Consider the following 17,999-nt stretch of genomic DNA (forward strand, 5'->3'; position numbering starts at 1 on the left):
TAACCTTCATTCTCAACTCCTTTCTTCTCTTCTCAAGGCTTGAGACAAATGTCACATAGTGGGAAAAGAGCCTGGAGCTTTAGGGTCTGACCCCTGGGTTGGAATCTCAGTACAACCGCTTAAAGTGGAGTGTGCGGTCTTGGACTCGTTATTTAAGCTCCCTTCAACAGAGATGTCTCCGTGCATGCTGTATACCAAGCTCTGTGCTGTCCACTTGGACCTCAGTGTCTTCATCTGTGATATCGGGATGATAATGCCAACCTCCTAGGATTGATGTGAAGATAAAATGAGGAAATCTTAAGACACTTGATAAGCAATAGCTGCTGTTGTCATTATTATTGTTATAGTCCCGCTAAAAGTTTATGGGAAAAGAGTAAATATGGAACAGCTTAGGTGAAAAGGAGAGTTTTTTTCCTGAAATGTCTTGGTCAAAAAGGTATGGATGGGTGGAGGGGCCGGCCTGGTGGCGCAAGCAGTTAAGTGCGCGTGCTCCGCTGTGGCGGCCCGGGGTTCGTGGGTTCGGATCCCGGGCGCGCACCGACGCACCGCTTGGCAAACCATGCTGTGGTGGCGTCCCATATAAAGTGAAGGAAGATGGGCATGGATGTTAGTTCAGGGCCAGTCTTCCTCAGCAAAAAAAAGAGGAGGATTGGCAGATGTTAGCACAGGGCTGATCTTCCTCACACACACACAAAAAAAGGTATGGATGGGAAAAGTGTATCTAATGAGTTCTTGTTTGTGAATACCTCTGGGAGAGATAGAAAGTACGTGAGAATATGTAAGTTTTAATAGAGACTTAAAAATATTTCACGGTACTTTATATTTGTTAAGCCGCTTAGTGATATAAGCTTTTTTTGCACCAAGATATTGATGTGGCTTACAGTAGGTCACTTAGCATCACATCAGTAGTAGACTAGACATAATAACTCAGAAGTCTGAAATACTGGTCAGCTGGTCAGTCCTTTGGGTCTACTGCTCAGGACAAATTGTGTGTGTTTAACCCTTGAGAACACATGCTTGGGTGTAAAAACCGATGGAAATGGTTGTAGAACCCCACAGATGTAAAAGTGGCACACAGCTTTCTAGTAACGATGGACATAGTTTATTTACCATCTGATTTTGGGCATTTTGCCTTTGTGAAATTTCCTCTCATCTGGTGCCTGGTCTTTTCTTATGGTAATTGTTATTTTCTTTCCATAATTAATTGTCATATGTTACCTATATTGAGCCTTGAAACTGGGCCCGAGAACAAGTTCATTGTGAGAAAAGCCACTCTTTGAGTGTCTGCCTTACACTGATCTCAGAATTAAGATTTTTTGATCAAATTTGTAAAGAATTTGAGTTTTTAATATATCCATTAGTGTGTGTGTGTGTGTGTGTGTGTGTGTGTGTGTGTGTATGTATATATCTATCTGGTAAGTGAAATCAGTCATCGAGCGAAGGGGAACGATCATTAAGTGTGAAATAGAACTAATTTTATTCATTCACTACCAATTTGGATCTGAAACTTTTTTTTTCCTAGTGAGGAAGATTAGCCCTGAGCTAACATCCATTGCCAATCCTCTTTTGCCTGAGCAAGACTGGCCCTGAGCTAGCATCTGTGCCCATCTTCCTCTGTTTTTATATGTGGGACGCCTGCCACAGTATGGCTTGATAAGCAGTATGTAGGTCCGTGCCTGGGATCCCCCACCTGCGAACCCTGGGCCACCGAAGCAGAGCGTGTGAACTTAACCACTATGTCACCGGGCTGGCCCCCTGAAACTTTTTTGATCTTTGATCTGTATAGTTTTTTCTCAGGTATGTGTAAAAGCTTACCAAAACATCCTGAGTGTGGTGTATGTTAGCAGTAGTGAACATTTGAATTAAAGCAGAGTAATAGATTCCATTAATTTTTGTTCTCATTTACCCGACTGCACCATTTCGTAAAAGCCTAGTAGATGGATAGAAGTGTTCACTGTATTTTATTTTGTCTGTGTTCCTAAAACATTGTTTCTACTTTCTGAGCAGAAATTCCCTCATTTGTTTTGGTAAAGTACTGTACTTTAGCTCAACAAATATTTAAAAAATTAAGCAATTTTATAGCAGGCTGTATAGTTTCCTTTCAGTTAAAAAAAATTGTAATGTTACTTTCCAGTAGCTAGAGTGGTCAGTAAGTAAAGCTTTGTAGTTTTAGAGTTAGCATAGCATATGCATAGTATTAAGTTTTCTTTACTTCAGCCTGTATGGAGGACCTATAAAAGTTGCTTCTCTTGGGTGAATGGAATTGTAAAAAGTTTAGAAGTCTATTTCATTTTAATAAATATAGAAATAGGCCCTATGGAGTCTTTGGGGTTGATTTAAAGAATTGTACAATTTTGAAAATCCATTAGTCCCTGCCTAATTTGTAAAAGGTGGGCTGCTTATGACAGGGTTGGACTCCTGTTACAGTTGTGCAGGAACATGTCTGGTTCTGTGGTGTGTGAGCTACTCTCTAGAGAGGTGCCACCATCGATGGCGCACCCTGCCTCCATCATTGCCTTTCCTCTCCCCTCTTCTTTACTATCTCTCTGCTTTTCTTCTCTGCGTACGCTGTCCCCTGTCTGCTGTTTGTCACTCTCCAAAGCTACCACCATCTTATTCTATTTCTCTCCAAAACAAAACAAAGCGAGACACCATTGTAATTATTAGTTTTTAAACAGAGAGAGCTGTTATCAAGATCTTAAGGCTTTAATGGTTTGTGGACCTCCCCATTTTGGGACTTCAGCCAGGAGTTGGATAATAGATAGCTTAAAATCACTAGCGAAGTAACCGAGTTTTTGTGAAACATTTTCTCTCTGGACTAAAGGAAAGAATAGGAAAAGCCCTTTTTACCTCAGGAGTTGCTGTATTTTCTGGTAGCAGGTGAGGTGGGGTCATAGTGGGGAGAGGGGCAGCTTTGTTACTTCACTAAGATAAGGGAAACAGGAAGTGTTAGTTTATTAGATTGCCCTCTGTAGACCTGTGGACCTAATTGGAGAGGACATGTTGGTGTTGCTGATTCTGAAAGTATTTTGATTTAGAAATAGGGAGGGCTAGTAGAATTTTTAGTTTGTAAAATGCAAAATAGGGCTATGATGCCTTGTTATTATGTATTGATTGTTTACATTTTATTAGTTGGTAGTTACAAAGTAGCAGACCCTTTCCTTTCCAGATTTCTCCTAGTGGTTTTCAACTGTTAACTGATTTGTTTTGGTAAGAAAAGTAAAACTTGGAAATTAGCTGTGGTTATGTTGTAATGGCTATGTTGGATTTAAATTTAATAGCTTCTAAGATCCATACCAAGTTTTTTCATCTATTATTTAATTACACCTAGAGAAGAACATATCAGACAAGAGCCTTAACTTTATCTATAGGATTTTTTAAAACTTCTTTTTTTGGAAATTTAAAAACATACACAAAAGTCGAGTGAATAATATTAACAACCCCCACATACCTGTTAACCTAACTTCTACAATTATCAGCATTTTGCCAATCGTTAGTGTGTGAAACATACAAGGATGTAATTTTATGTTTTTAAGACATGCACTACAAATAGACACGTTGGTATGCTCAAAGGCAGAGTGTGTATGAGAATGTTAACTGTTTTCATACATTGTAAATTTAATATTGGTAATCACCTTTTAGGATAATAGTACTGTCGTTTGCCTTTTAACTTACTGAAGAAATCTGAGCCACCACTAGCTTACTGATGAACCACATCTGCTGGAAGGATTTTAGTTTTCTTCCCCCTTCTGTCTTTAGAAACTCAAGATTATTAGTTTTGAATTTACTATTCTTATGAGTTGCCTTTTATTTTATGTACACTTGCCTATCTGCAACTTTTGTATGGGCCACCAATAATGGTCATTTCTAGAGTATGTAGGGCAGTGTTTAAATCAGCTTAAAGTTAGAAATCACTATATTTTGTTCTGCAATTTCTCCTTCTGCATATTCTATTTCACCCCAGTGTATATATTGATTGACTAAGGAATGCATATTATAGCTTGTAAAATAGTTTGTTGAGGAGGGAATTTCAACTGCCTGCTACCCCTGGACCTGGTAACAGTGAGGAGGTATTCAGTTATTTGCTCCCCTGTTCGCTCCTCTTTGCAAGTCCTGAGTCGTGCATGTGCCTGTGTTGTGGGGCCTGTTCGTTACTAGTCACTACAAGGTGATGGTAGCCTTATTTCTAAATTTCCTTGCTTTTATTAGTTTAAATTAGGCCCATAGGAGTAATTATTCCACCCCAGTGCATGAGGAACCATAGTCATTGGAGCTGTGCATCGAAACCCCTGTGCAGTGCGTTGAAAAGGTGTCTTTAACGTTATGATGCTGTTTGGCACATTTAGATTAGTGCGAGGAGTGTACTTATTTAATAGGACCTTTAATAAGCTCCCTCTACACTAGAAATATATTTTAAAAAATTAAGACGACTTTGTAGTATTCCCCAGTAGAGTTCATCTAGAGCAGCGAAACCTTTCTAAAATAAAACTTATTCCTTTAACCGGTATTCATTTAAGTGGGTTTCTCTGTACTTGGTTTCCATGGAAAAAGTGAATAGCTAACGTTATTTATAAGGTGGAAGTAAAATAGGGTGCCTAATGGGACCCCATGCTGCTCTGATGAAGAGACCGAGGAAAAAAATCCATGCTCGTGGGATTTTTTTTTTTTAACAAGGTTAATGGAAGCCCTGATTTCAGTCTTCTGTAACAGAACATATTTTTGGTTTTAAAGGCTAGCATTAATAGCAAGGAAACTTCTTTTTTTGCTCTGTATTGCTTTCACTTTCAGGTTTTAGGACCACTTACTTATCAGCGTGATTGAGGCTTTATGCCTCAGACTCCTGTTTCTTTGTGGTTTGTGTTTCAAAAGTTAAAATCCCCAGCATATTGTAGCTGTTTCAGTTTCTCATTGACATTTCAAAGTACAGATGAAAAGCTAAATGTTCATTAATGATCGCAGTGATGATAAAGAATCAATATGTTGGACTAAGATTTTTTGAGGAAATGTGACTGTTGTGGAACCATTTTTAGTTTTCAGGCCTTAAGTCAGGATTCTTTGTTATTTGTGTTGTGGAGCTAAACCTGTGTAGTCAGAAGGAAAAGATTCTAATTTTCTTTTGGGGGTAGAAATGGGGAAAATCTCAATTTCTCTTTCTTTTTAAAATAATGTATTGTTGCCAAAGCTTTTTAATTGAAATAGATGTTAATTCCTTTAGTCTTTGAGTGCGAGTTTGGGATAAACCTTGGCTTTTTCTTCACTTCTTTGGTAAGGCCTACTCTTAGTGTTCTAGGCCTACAACAAAGCCTTGCACTTCTTAAGCCCCTTCAAGTGGAAGAATATCGTTCCTTGTGTGTGTGTGTGTGTGTGCGACTAATTTTCCTATAGCCTGAAAGGCACCTGCTCCTTTTCCAGCCTGGTGACTGCAGCAGTGCTATGTTGAGGAGTGAGGCAGCATGGAGCCCAGCAAGGTGTTGTAATCTTTAGTTAGTGTTAGTTGTCCTCGGCAGCTTGGGCTCCTTATCCATTTGTCTGGAAGTTCTCTGGGATTATTGCTGCCTGTCAATGCACCAGGCGTTTGCTTCTGTGTTTTAAAAGCAGAGTTGTAGTGTACTTAGGGCTCCAGCAGTGGAAGAGGTTTTGTTTTGGTTTGGTTTGTGCGTATGTTTCTTTGGACAAGCTTCTGGCTACAGTTGGGTTTACTGTGCTTTGATTTTAAAAGATTTGGTTGTTCTGGTCCTGTTGAATTTTTGTGTGAGGTATTTTATCTCCAGCAGTTCACTAGTTTCTTCTGTGCATATTGGTGCTATTTTATAGAATTGGCTTAGTGTGTTCATTGTTCTTTTAGTTTAGCTTTTTCTCGTATATTTTTTTAATCAGGTGTTTACCAATGACCTTACTTAGTGACTTGTATTTGAATTATCTTTGTGCTTTAGAGACCTAGGAATTTGGTTCTATTATCCCATTTCTGAGAGAACAACTCCCAGTAGTTGCAGTTAGTACAGTAGGAAGTGTTTTCACAGATGCGGTGCTGGGCGTTGCTCCTCCTCCTTGGCGCTGATGGTGCACACCCAGAACTCCCATTAGTGGTAATAGGAGGCACTTCGTAAATCCCTGTACGCCAAGATCAACCTCAATTCCTCTGTAATGCCTTACAGATACCCAGGTTGTTTTGTTGTTGTTGATGTTGAAGAGTCCTAAGGTTAACTGATTATTAAGATAAGAGTTTGAGTTGTCTTGGGATATGGGGTGATTTACTAAGTTTGATCTGTAATTAAGAAGTTTACGTTATGATGATTAGACTCAGAAAACATAGCTTTGTGAGCTGTGGAAGCTTGTGAATAAGGACTTTTGTACTTTATGGCATGATGAAGCAAGATTTCTTCCTTCCGTTTATTTCTCATCATACATCTCAACTACAAAATAAATGATTTTACCAGTTTTTGTGCATATTGTAAGAGGACTTAGTAAAAAAATTTTTTTGTCAGCCTTCCCACAATTGTTCTCTGGCCTCTTAGATCTTTTGTCAGCTAATGTTGCTCACATTTTTCAAGCGTATAGAGGCTAATAACGTGCACTGTCTTAGAGCTTGGACATTGCAGTCACTGGTCAAGTATTAGATAATCACTAATACGCCTATCTGTGAATTGTGGATTTTTATTACTTTATTTTGCACAGTCTAATGGAAGAATTCCTGGATTGAGAGCTGTTAATCTGGGTTTTAGGCTGGACTTTGCCTCTTATTATCTTTGTAGCTTTTGGCTAGTCATCTAGACTTCTTGGACCGCTGTTCCCCTATGAAATGAAGGTATGGATCTGGTACTCTGGGGTATCCATTCTAGCTTTAGGCTATTTGAGGGCCTACTTTCCTAGGTACTAAGGAAATAGTGGACTGTAAGGCTATGGTTCCTAATCCTGGTTACCCATCAGAATCTTCTGGGGGAACTTTAGAAAAATACAGATATCTGGGCTCCAAATCAGACATAATGAATTCAGAATCTTTAAGGATAGGGCCTATGAATCTATATTTTTTTGAAGTTTTCGAGTTATCCTGATCTAGGTTTGAAAACTACTTGTACAAGGCATTATTTCTACACTACTTGTGTGTGTGTGTGTGTGTGTGTAGTCTGTTTAGGGAGATAAGACATATAAGTTACAATGTGAGACATTATGTGTTTAAATTCTAAAATGAATGAGAAAGATGATAAATACTCTGAGAGTGCTCTGGACCTGAAGGACTGGGTGAGATTTGGATAGGCAGAGAAAAGTAAAAGGGTATTCTTGGCATAAGAAAGAGCATCCCTAAAGTAAAAGTTTGGAGAGGGGAGCAATTCTGATGACAGTTTTAGTCTTTATCTTAGTGTTCTTCTCTTGCAACTGCTGTAGATTTCGTAAACATTTTGAGGGAGTGAGCCATGAAGGTATTTGATGGAGGAGAGTGTTCAGCCAGAGGGAAAAGTAGAAGAGCCTGAGAAGGGAACTTGTTTGGAATTTTTGAAGTACCAAAAAGAGGCCAGTGTGGCTGGAGCAGATTGAGCAATGGGGAGAGGGGCAGGATGAGGTCTGAGAGGAGCAGAGGCCCAGATCACTTAGATCCTCGTGGGCAATTGTAAAAGACTTCACCTTTTTCTCTATGGTGGGAAACCATTGGAGGGTTTTAAGCAGAGGAGTAACCAGATCTGTCTTGGATTTTGAAAAGGTCACTCTGGCTGCTGAGAGAATAGACTGTAGGGGGACAAAGATGGGAGTGGGCAGGCCAGTTAGGAGGCTATTACACTAATCTAGGTGAAAGATGGTGGTGACTTGGACCAAGGAAGTGGTAGTGGCGTTGAGACAAGTGGTCAAAGTCGATGTATTTTGAAGGTAGAGGCAAGATGGTTAGCTATTGGATTGGGTGTAGGGTGTGGGAAAAAGAGGAGTCTGTGGTGTCTTTCAGGTTTTGACCTGAAGCGATGGAGTTGCCATTTATTGACATGGGGATGTCTGAGGAGGAGGGTGAGGGATAGGTAGTCAAGAGTTTAGTTTTGGATTTGTTGAGCTTGAGAAACCTATTTGACAAGTGTTGAGTGGGCAGTTGGGTATGTGAGTTTGGAATTCAGAGGAAAGGTCTGGGCTAGCGATAAAAGGTTGGGAGTCACCAATGTACAGATCCTTTTTTAGCCATGAGACTGGGTGAGGTTACCTAACGAGAAGAGTTCCAAGAACTGAGCCATGGGGCAGTTCAACATTTTGAGGTCTTGAGAGATGAGAAGGAACCAGGAAAAGAAACCTGGAAGAGTGGCCAGAGAGATTAGGAGGAAAATTAAGAGCAAGTGGTGTCCTGGAAGTCAGGAGAAGAAAGGGTTTCAAGACCCATCAGCTGGGTCAAATAATACTGATGGAGCAAGGAAGTGAGGGCTGAGACTTTCCTATTAGATGCAGCAATAGGGAGGTCATTCGTGCTCTCAACAAGAATGGAAGGAGGAAAAGCCCTGATGGAGTGGGTGCAGTAGAGAAGGAGAGGAGAGGAACTAGAGACCGTGAGTGTGGTTAACTCTTTTAGGGAGTTTTGCTGTCAATGGGAGCATAGTCATGGGACAATAACTAGAGAAGGATACGGAGTCAAGGGAGGCTTTTTTTTTTAAGATAGAAGAAACAAAATGATCCAGTAAGGAGGGAAAAATAGATGCTTCTTGAGAATGAGGGGAGTAGTGCTAGAGGGATGTCCATGAGAGGGTAAGATTAAGAGGGATGGGGGCAAGAGGGATGATTATGATATTGGGGCCTAAAGGACTAAATCTCATTAAGCAGATTCTGCTTTTTTTCTGAGCACTTAATTGCATTTAAATTTATTTCGAACTTATTATACTTGCTGTGAGAAGTTAGGGAGGGCAGATAAAAAGCAGTAAAACTTATTGTATATAAAATTAGTGTATCAGCTTGGGGTAGTAGAAGAGAAGAGATTGAATCCTCTGTGTAAGGTGACATTTTAAAGTGTCTTTGAATGACAATTATCTGTGCTATTCTAGTCCTTTATCAAAATTTATGATTGAGCACAGACTATAAACTTAATCGTTCGAAATTTGTAGTGGGATGAATTTTAGCCTAATTTAAAACATGATCTAGCGTTAACCTTTTTCTCTGCAAAATTTGTTTATTGTTTAATATATATTCTTCATATACAAAGGTTTTAGATATGTTACAAAGGTACTTAAGAAGTAGTTATTAATCACCTTTAATTTATTGCTGATATTTTAAATTTTATAACCATATCAGAAATCTGAATGATTCATTTCTTTATCAGCTCTAATTAAAGCAACTACCTCTGAAGTTCTGGAGAGGTGAACAACCTTCAGTTTGCAAAAAATCATGTGATGTTAGCAAGATAATATTCATCTCTAAAAGCAAAAATAATTTTATTTACTCCAACTTCTGTTTTGAATGTATTTTTCAAGAACAAATCTATATTTTAAAAGTTTAAGCAAATATGGTTAAAATTTTGAACTACCTTAGCTACAAGTGTGAAATGTATGTGAGAAACAAATTAAGTGGACTTTCAATCCACTTAACATGAGGAAGTCAAACTTACAATTCAGACTTAAATATGTTTTGCATATGGATAGTGTAAAAAGTACAAATTTATATATAAATCTTTTTTGCTGCTAACTCGTTCTTATTAAATTATAGAAGTAAAATATTTGCTTTTCTTTTTTATCAATTTCTAAATGGTAGTCACTAAGTAATCAGTCTTCAGAAGAAACACTGGTAGTTCTGATGCACGGTGTTTGAATTTTTTTTTTTAATTTTTTTTTTTAATTTATTTAATTTTCCCCCAAAGCCCCAGTAGATAGTTGTATGTCATAGCTGCACATCCTTCTAGTTGCTGTATGTGGGACGCAGCCTCAGCATGGCCGGAGAAGCGGTGCGTCGGTGCGCGCCCGGGATCCGAACCCGGGCCGCCAGTAGCGGAGTGCCCGCACTTAACCGCTAAGCCACGGGGCCGGCCCGATGCACGGTGTTTAAGAATCACTAGTCTAAAAACAATTTACTCCTTTTGGGTATCTGAACCACTTTGCGAATCTTATTAAAGCTATTATAAATAATAATATAAATAATATAAATAATATATTATATTATAATATAATAATATATATAATATATATTATATATATAATATATATTATATATATAATATATAATATATAATATAATAATAATATAATAATAATATAAATAATTTATTTATTAAAGTGGATCCTTTTCCCAGAATTCTCATACTTACCGAGTTTAGCATATGGTATCGTGGAGTTGGCAAACCCCTCTGAAGCCCATTCACCGGGATCCCTTAGGCATAAAGGATCTCAGGTTTGAAAACCTGCCCCGGATAGCTTACTTATATGATTTTTCTTTGAAACTTTATCTTCAGACTTTTCCAAAAATATTTGGCCAGTATTTATTGTAGTTTGTTTCTTAGAAGAGTAACTGCTGCAGCTGGTTAAGAGGAAGTGAGGTCTAGTGGAAAGGCCAGCTCAGTCAAGGGAATCTCAGGGTCTGTAAGCTTTTCTCCACTTCACTACCAACTAGCTGTGTGCCCTCCGGGGAAGTCACTTAACCTCTCAGGCTTTGATTTCCTATGTGGTTTCTGCAGTCCTTGCAAGCAATTTTATGAGTAGTTTTATGATGTCATGGTTTCATGATATCATGGTAAAGTTCTTTATCAATTTGGGGTTGACTCTGATACTGATGTTTGGGGAAAATGTCCTGGAGATAAGGTATACGTTCATTGTGCCTTTTTACTGATTATGACTTTTCAGAAGAGTTTCTCTGACTATACTTTCTCAAATGCTGTATAAATAAAAGTTGAAATCCCAATCCTATCCTGATCACTTTGAGTTTTAACATATTTTATGTATTCTGGGTATAAGCCATTGTTATTCTATGTGTTGCAATTATCATCTCCAAGTCTGTGGCTTGTTTTTTCATGCTCTTAATGGTGTTTTTTTTTAATGAACAGAAGTTCTTAATTTTAATTTAGTCTACTTTATCAATCTTTTTTTTCATTATATTTTAAAATGGTAATATTTTACTGACTAATCAACAGTTTTTATCCAAAGTCATTCATTTAACAAATAATGCTTTGGGAGATCGATGCATAAGAAATTATCCCCAGCCTGAAAGAGCTAACGAGAAATGCCTAACAGGGAAAATAAGCTGCAACAGAGAGTTCAGGGTCCACTCAGTCAATTTGTTTATTTAACCGATATTTACTGAGTGTTTACGTTGGGCCTGGTGCCGTTTTGAGTGTTACGGAGTCCTGTAGGTGTCTGTAATGTTAAGCATCCACTTTTTTTAGTTGAAATATTATTGACGTATAACGTTATACTAGATTTAGGTATACAACATAATGATTTGCTATATGTATGTGTTTTGAAATGATTACCACGGTAAGTTTAGTTAACATCCATCACCACACAGTTATAACTTTTTTTCCTTGTGAGAATCCATTTTTTAATAACTCCATCATTCTACAGATTTTTGCATGATTTTTCTTTTGGTTGGGAGTCATTCTAATCTTGGTGATTAAAATTGCCATTTATATGGACTTGAGAACTTTAAAAAGTGCTGCTGCTAAAGAAAAGGCAGGATGAAACAGCCAATTGAATTTCTTTTGGAAATGAATGTTAACTGCATGCATTGGGGCCCTTTTAGACTATTTTACTGTATGTTTGGTATGACTGTACATGATTAAATAAAAATTTATAATCTGGATGACCTGAAGATTTTTTGAACTATCCCTTGAGGAAATGAGAACGCTATTGAGGAACATCAGTCCACAAATGTACTATGTTTAAAGCATAAGGAAGATACTTATAGTTTTAGAGCATGGTATGTGGAGTTTAAAAATTTAATACTAAAATATTAGGGGTAAAGTTTTAATTTTTGTTTCCCAATTTTTTTTTAGCCTTTAATGCGTTTCTTTTATTTTTTATTATTTTATTGAGGTCACATTGGTTTATAACATTGTGTAAATTGCAGGATTTTTTTAAAACTAAAAAAGAAGTTTGGGGCAGGGAAGAGTTAAAAATAAACAAGATAGCCTGACTTGACTTTTTTGACCTTGAAGTCAACTTAAAGGAGTTTAATTAGTCTTAACAAAACACAATTGATAAAAACATCACTGAGCATTGGATTGGGATCCCAAAACCTTGATTTTCTTTCTGGCTCTATCACTGATTAAATATGTGGTGTAGAGGGTCCCTTTTGTGTTATGTGGTTTACAGTCTAAGGTGGTTGAGACTTTAAGAATGTGATTGAAAAGTTTAATTAAAATTATGACTATACATATAAAATGCTGTGAATTTTAGAGCCTTACATAAATCCATTTCAAGGTTAATAGAAAAAAGCCCTTTTAAGTAGACCAAACTAAGGGCCAATGATGTTAGCTTCATTTGTTAATATAAAGCAACAAATAGTGAAGGTCATTTGTTGGGGATGAGGGTGTATTTGTGTGTTATTTAGACGAGGAGCATTTCATTTCTATGTGTCTCTTAGGAAAGGGAAGCCATTGACTACTTATTTTTCCTTAGCTTGAAAAAACTGGAAGTTAGAGACTTAACTGCCCTTGAGTTCTTTCCTTGTGTAAAAACTACCTATCTCTTCCTTTTTTTCTTTTGGGTTTAAAACTTTGGAGATTTTTGTGTGTTTTGGTTTTTTTTCTTCTTAAAAGCAGATAGAAATATTTAAGTTTTCAGCTTTTGATGACATGTCGAACATCTGTGTTTGTAGTCTAATTCCCTTTTCCCCTTTTTCTGTTGTAGGGAGCAAGAGAGCTGAAGGAGAGCTAGTTTCCCTAAAATTGGTAAGTACTTTTACCGGGCAGGCATAGTGTGCCTGATGCTAGTTGGATAATAATGTAAATGTTCAGTGATTTTTTTTTTTTCTTCAAAAAAGGTCTTTCCCAGAAATGAGGCTTTGCTGTTTGCACTGAGTGAAAGTGAATTTTTGTATGATTTCACATAGCCGTATCTCAAATGCGTTTGTGTTTCTAATAATACTGCTAGGTTTGCATGTTCTTGCATTCAATAACCTGTTAAAATATAAAGGTCCCCTTTGCCAAAAATGTCCTTAATGCAGTGGTTAGTGCTGAAAATTCAAAAGTCAGGAAATTCAAAAGTTAAGGTTCCCATAGTGTTTTGTATTACTTAATATGCTGTTAAATTTGATGACCTTAGTGTATGTGCAAAATGGCTAGGTTAATGTAACTGTGGGAACCTTGACTTTGAAATTTGGGACTCATAAGTATTTATATTCTTAAATTTAATGTTGGAGTGGCTTCATGTCTGATAAATTACATTTTTAGTGTGTGTTGTTTCATATCATTCTTAAAGAGGAAAAAATGAGAGAGAGAGAAATGTGGCAGTGTGGGGCATCTAGGCAAACACGTTTTTTCCTAGGATGTACTTTAATGTCTACTTCAACAGCTTATAAATCATCACACTTAATCATTTCTTTGAATGTCTAATTCAAGATCACAGATTGCACAGTGCAGTCTAGTGACTAAGGATCAAGCAAATATTAACCCTATTTGGAGAGCGTGTATTATGATAAAAAAAATTAAACTCAAATAAGATAGCTTGAAATAGGGTAGTCCCCTAATGCAAGGCTACTCTCTTTTTATTTTTTTTGGTGAGGAAGATCAGCCCTGAGCTGACATCCATGTCAGTCCTCCTCTTTTTGCTGAGGAAGACTGGCCCTGGGCTAACATCCATGCCCGTCTTCCTCCATTTTACGTGGGACGCCGCCACAGCATGGCCGGACAAGCGGTGTGTCGGTGCGCACCCGGGATCCGAACCCTAGGCCGCCAGAAGCTGAGCGGGAGCACTCAACCGCTACACCATGGGGCCGGCTCCAAGGCTACCCCTTTTTGTTTTCATTTTTGTTCTTGTTTTCAGTTCTCTCTCTCAAATAGTAATTAACTTAGTGAGTGGAGTAGATTTTTGCTTAAGGCTTCTTTTTGATAACTTGTGGTCCTTGAGGGGTCTCGCTTACCTTTTAGGGATTGACTTTGAACATGAAAGGGAGGCATTGGAACCAATTAACCTTGCATTTACTACCTTTTTATTCTACTTGCCTTTCATGGACCTTTTTAAATAAATAATCAAGACCCTATAGCGCTTTACTTTGAGATGTGATAGTGCCATAGAATCTTAGAGAAGGGACCTGAAGTGCCTTCTCTTCCAGCTTTGTTACCCACTGTGGCAACTTTTCCTCCTGTATCCCTGACAGGTTGTTACTCGGGTACATATTGAATACTACATTTTAAAAAGATGTAGCTCATTATTTTCTGTACTGTATTCTGAGGAGCTCTAGTTCCACAGAAATGAATAAATATTATTGAGGTGGGGTGGGGGTGGGAAAAATGTTCTGTGGTCAAATAATTTGGGAAATGCTGCATTAAACAAAGTTAAACAGGTTTCTTTACTGCAGGACTTCTCAGAACCTTTAATATGCTAATGTGCATTGTGAATCTCCAAGAGGGGGATATGATATGCAGCATTCTTGAATACTTCTAATGACAGGGAGCCCACTACCTCATAAGGTAACCCATTCCTTTTTTGTACAGCTCTAATCCTTAGCTCTTCCTTAAATTGATCTGAACTCTATCTCCCATAACTTCCACTTCTATTAAGTACTTATTGGTTATGCCAAGACTACCACATCCTCTTGTGTTATCCTTTGTGTAGTAAATATATGTATGATTCTGGCCAGGCTTGTCTGGACTATTTTTTATCATTAAATAGCATTCTAGTAATTGTGGCATCCAATCTAAAATCTCGGCCTCCTTGTCACTTTGCTCTTATATACTGCTCTGTAGCCTTCTTTATTTTAAATTTCTGTGAGTTTTAAAATTTACTTCAACATTCTTGTTGTTGGGTATAGTTGGGATGATTTTAGTAGACATGCTTCATTTCTGTAAAGAAAGGTGGGAAATAGAAGAAGGTGTGTGTGGCAGCCAGGGCTGGGCCCAGGAGGCTGAGGTGGAAACTGGACATGAGAATGAACAGTGGTGGTAGGGAGAAGTGTAGGGCAGTGCAGCAGACCTGGGGAGGGGAGGATGCTGTGGGGGAACCCTGCTTGACCAGAATATCACACCCTTGTGCTGCAGATGGATGACCTGTGTAGGGATTCCTTGTTTTTTAATTAAATGAGGACCTGGGTGCCCCGCCCCCCCCAAGAAAAAAGATAGAAAACAGAGAAAGGGAAGATACATATTTTATACTCAAACATATTCAGACATTCAGATTTCATAAATCTAATTGTGTATATACACACACACACACACACACACACATATATACATATACACACACATATATATGTAAATATAAATTTAATGTTTAGGAAACATCAGTCTCACTAGCTGAGATGATTTTTGTTAACAGCTCTAATACCAGGATTTGAGCACAGTAACCTTGCCAGATTCAAAAGATAGCCTCTAAAATCAAGATTGCCAAGCTCTTTTGTGCAGTAGCATTTTCTGTTGACGTGTGAAGTGTCCAAAGAAATACCACCATGAAAATAAGAAAACAAGCATTATATTGTTTTTTTTTTGGTGAGGAAGATTAGCCCTGAGCTACCATCCTGTTGCCAATCCTCCTCCTTTTGCTGAGGAAGATTGGCCCTGGGCTAACCTCTGTGCCCATCCTCCTCCACTTTAAATGTGGGACGCCTGTCACAGCATGGCTTGATAAACGGTGCGTAGGTCCACGCCCAGGACCCGAACCCGTGAACCGCGGTCTGCTGAAGCGGAGTGTGCGATCTTAACCACTACGCCACTGGGCTGGCCTCGTGTTGGTTTTTTAATGTCATTTTTATTGATTCATGTTAGTAAATGTTAATTTTCAATAAGGACTCCTAAAAGAATTTTATCATTTTAGCATCTGTGGTAATTTTTAGCACTATTAGTTAAAAGTTAAAGATATTATTTTATCTCTTCGCATGTTAGATACATATTAAGAAATAAGTATTTTGTACAAATTAAAACCTGATATTTTAGTATTAAGCATGTGACAAATAAGGATACATAGATCTGTCAAGACTTCCTAATTTTTCATAGAGTCAACTGTCGCTTAATGATGGGATACATTCTGAGAAATGCATCGTTAGGCCATTTCCTCGTGTGAACAACATAGAGTGTACTTACACAAACCTAGATGGTATAGCCTACTACGCACCTGGGCTATAAGGTACTAATGTTATGGGACCACTGTTGTATATGTGGTCCATTGTTGACCAAAATGTCGTTATGCGGCACATGACTGTATCTTAAAAAATTAATTAAACCTACTCTAAACGCTATTCTGAGAATATAGATCAAAAGTAGAGTCTTACACTAAGTAGATATATGGTATAGAGAACACAGAGCTGTCCGTTTTTAGGGAATTCAGTCTGGAGGCACGATGTATTACGGACTTACTGTTAGTTAGAGAAACTTGGTCGGCGAGTTGAGTTTTGATTAGAGAAAGGTTTATATCAATTCAGGAACAGAGCAGTGTTTCTTAGCAGTAAATTTAGAATTATAGCATTACTATATTTTTAGAATCGTAATGAAAGACTTGAGGTCACATATCTCTAAGCAGAACTATGCTGAGAAAAATAGAAGCCTCCTTCTTTTTTTAGTTAATTAATTAATTTATTTCCCCCCCCAAAGCCCCAGTAGATAGTTGTATGTCATAGCTGCACATCCTTCTAGTTGCTGTATGTGGGACGCGGTCTCAGCATGGCCGGAAAAGCGGTGCGTCGGTGCGCGCCCGAGATCCGAACCCTGGGCCGCCAGCAGCGGAGTGCGAGCACTTAACCGCTAAGCCACGGGGCCAGCCCTAGAAGCCTCGTTCTTAGAGAATTTGAAAATAACGCTTACAGCCTTCTCAGCAATATACTGTATTGAGAAGTTTATTAGAAAGTTTGTTTATGAATAAAAGAGTTAAGCGTGTTAAAAACAGCTTAGAACTTTACAGTTTACAAAGGGCTTTTCATGTAACTTCACCTTATTTAAACCTCATAATAGTTTTATGAAGTAGGTGATACTGTTGGCATTTTCCTGATTTATAAGCAAACAAACAAATTTAAGAAACCCTGAGGCTGAGAGTGGTTACACAGCGAGTAAGTATAATCAGGTTTTTTTTGTTTTTTGGGAAGAGTGAATGTTCTTTCTAGACATCCCAGCTGCCTTTTTTAGTGGGATTTGATTATTATTTTTATTTGGTCGGTTTGTGGAGTTTTTATTTATTTATGTTTTGGGGTTTGTTTTTTTAATTTGAAGGTGAGAGGCCTTAGGTGTCCCAGTGGTTTGACACGTACAGTTTTGAAGATAACAAATGTTGGTATTTTGTGCTAGGTGATTGCCCTCTCTGATGGTAGTATTTAGAGCTGTTGGGTGGTGAAGGCTATTGTACCTCAATAAAGTGTGTCTGTTACTGTTTTGTGAATCTGTTTATATTTACCTTGTAGCAACCGATGTGTTATTTGTAACTTAGAATTGGTCAAAATATGGTAAATTATCTTTTTACAAATATAACAAATAACAAATAATACCTTCTTTATGATGCTATAAACTGCCCCCAAACAGTCTTCACGTGACAGCTGCATGAGTTGTCTTAAGCCCCCAAAATATTTTTTAAAAGAATTCAACATGTGCTTGCTTTGTTTTTATAAGCTATAAATATATGTATATAAGTCGTTCCTTTAGGCAGAGACCACCCTTAAAATTGCTGTTCAGAAAGAGGCCTTTTTGAAGGAGGAGGATATCAGATGAATCTTCTAACCTTTCATAAGTTTTTCTGTTAACAAGTCACTACCTTTTTTAACCCTTCAGTTTTATTTTGAAATAAAATGAGTAATTGACGTTTGTAGTCCTTGCCAAATAAAATTGCATTCCTTTGTGTGTCTCTAATAAGCAGACGGCAGTCTGCTGAAGGAAGTTGAAGCTGTCAGCTCCTCGTGAGCTTGCGTTGCAGGCTTCT

General features: G+C 37.9%; 1 protein-coding gene across 11 annotated transcripts in view; it reads left to right on the forward strand.

Moving 5' to 3' along the window:
* PHF21A (PHD finger protein 21A) overlaps positions 1–17,999 on the forward strand; it is a 181,511-nt gene that overhangs the window by 15,731 nt on the left and 147,781 nt on the right. For 8 of the 11 annotated variants that reach the window (XM_058527071.1, XM_058527061.1, XM_058527067.1 and 5 more), the window contains exons 2-3: positions 12,795–12,835; positions 14,464–14,575. The gene's annotated coding sequence lies outside the window, so the exon portion shown is untranslated. Of the gene's footprint in view, positions 1–12,794; positions 12,836–14,448; positions 14,576–17,999 lie in introns of all 11 variants that reach the window. The other 3 variants (XM_058527062.1, XM_058527065.1, XM_058527063.1) reach the window with 2 other exon arrangements.

This window comes from Diceros bicornis, chromosome 31 (genome assembly GCF_020826845.1).
Source record: "Diceros bicornis minor isolate mBicDic1 chromosome 31, mDicBic1.mat.cur, whole genome shotgun sequence".
NCBI lineage: Eukaryota > Metazoa > Chordata > Mammalia > Perissodactyla > Rhinocerotidae > Diceros > Diceros bicornis.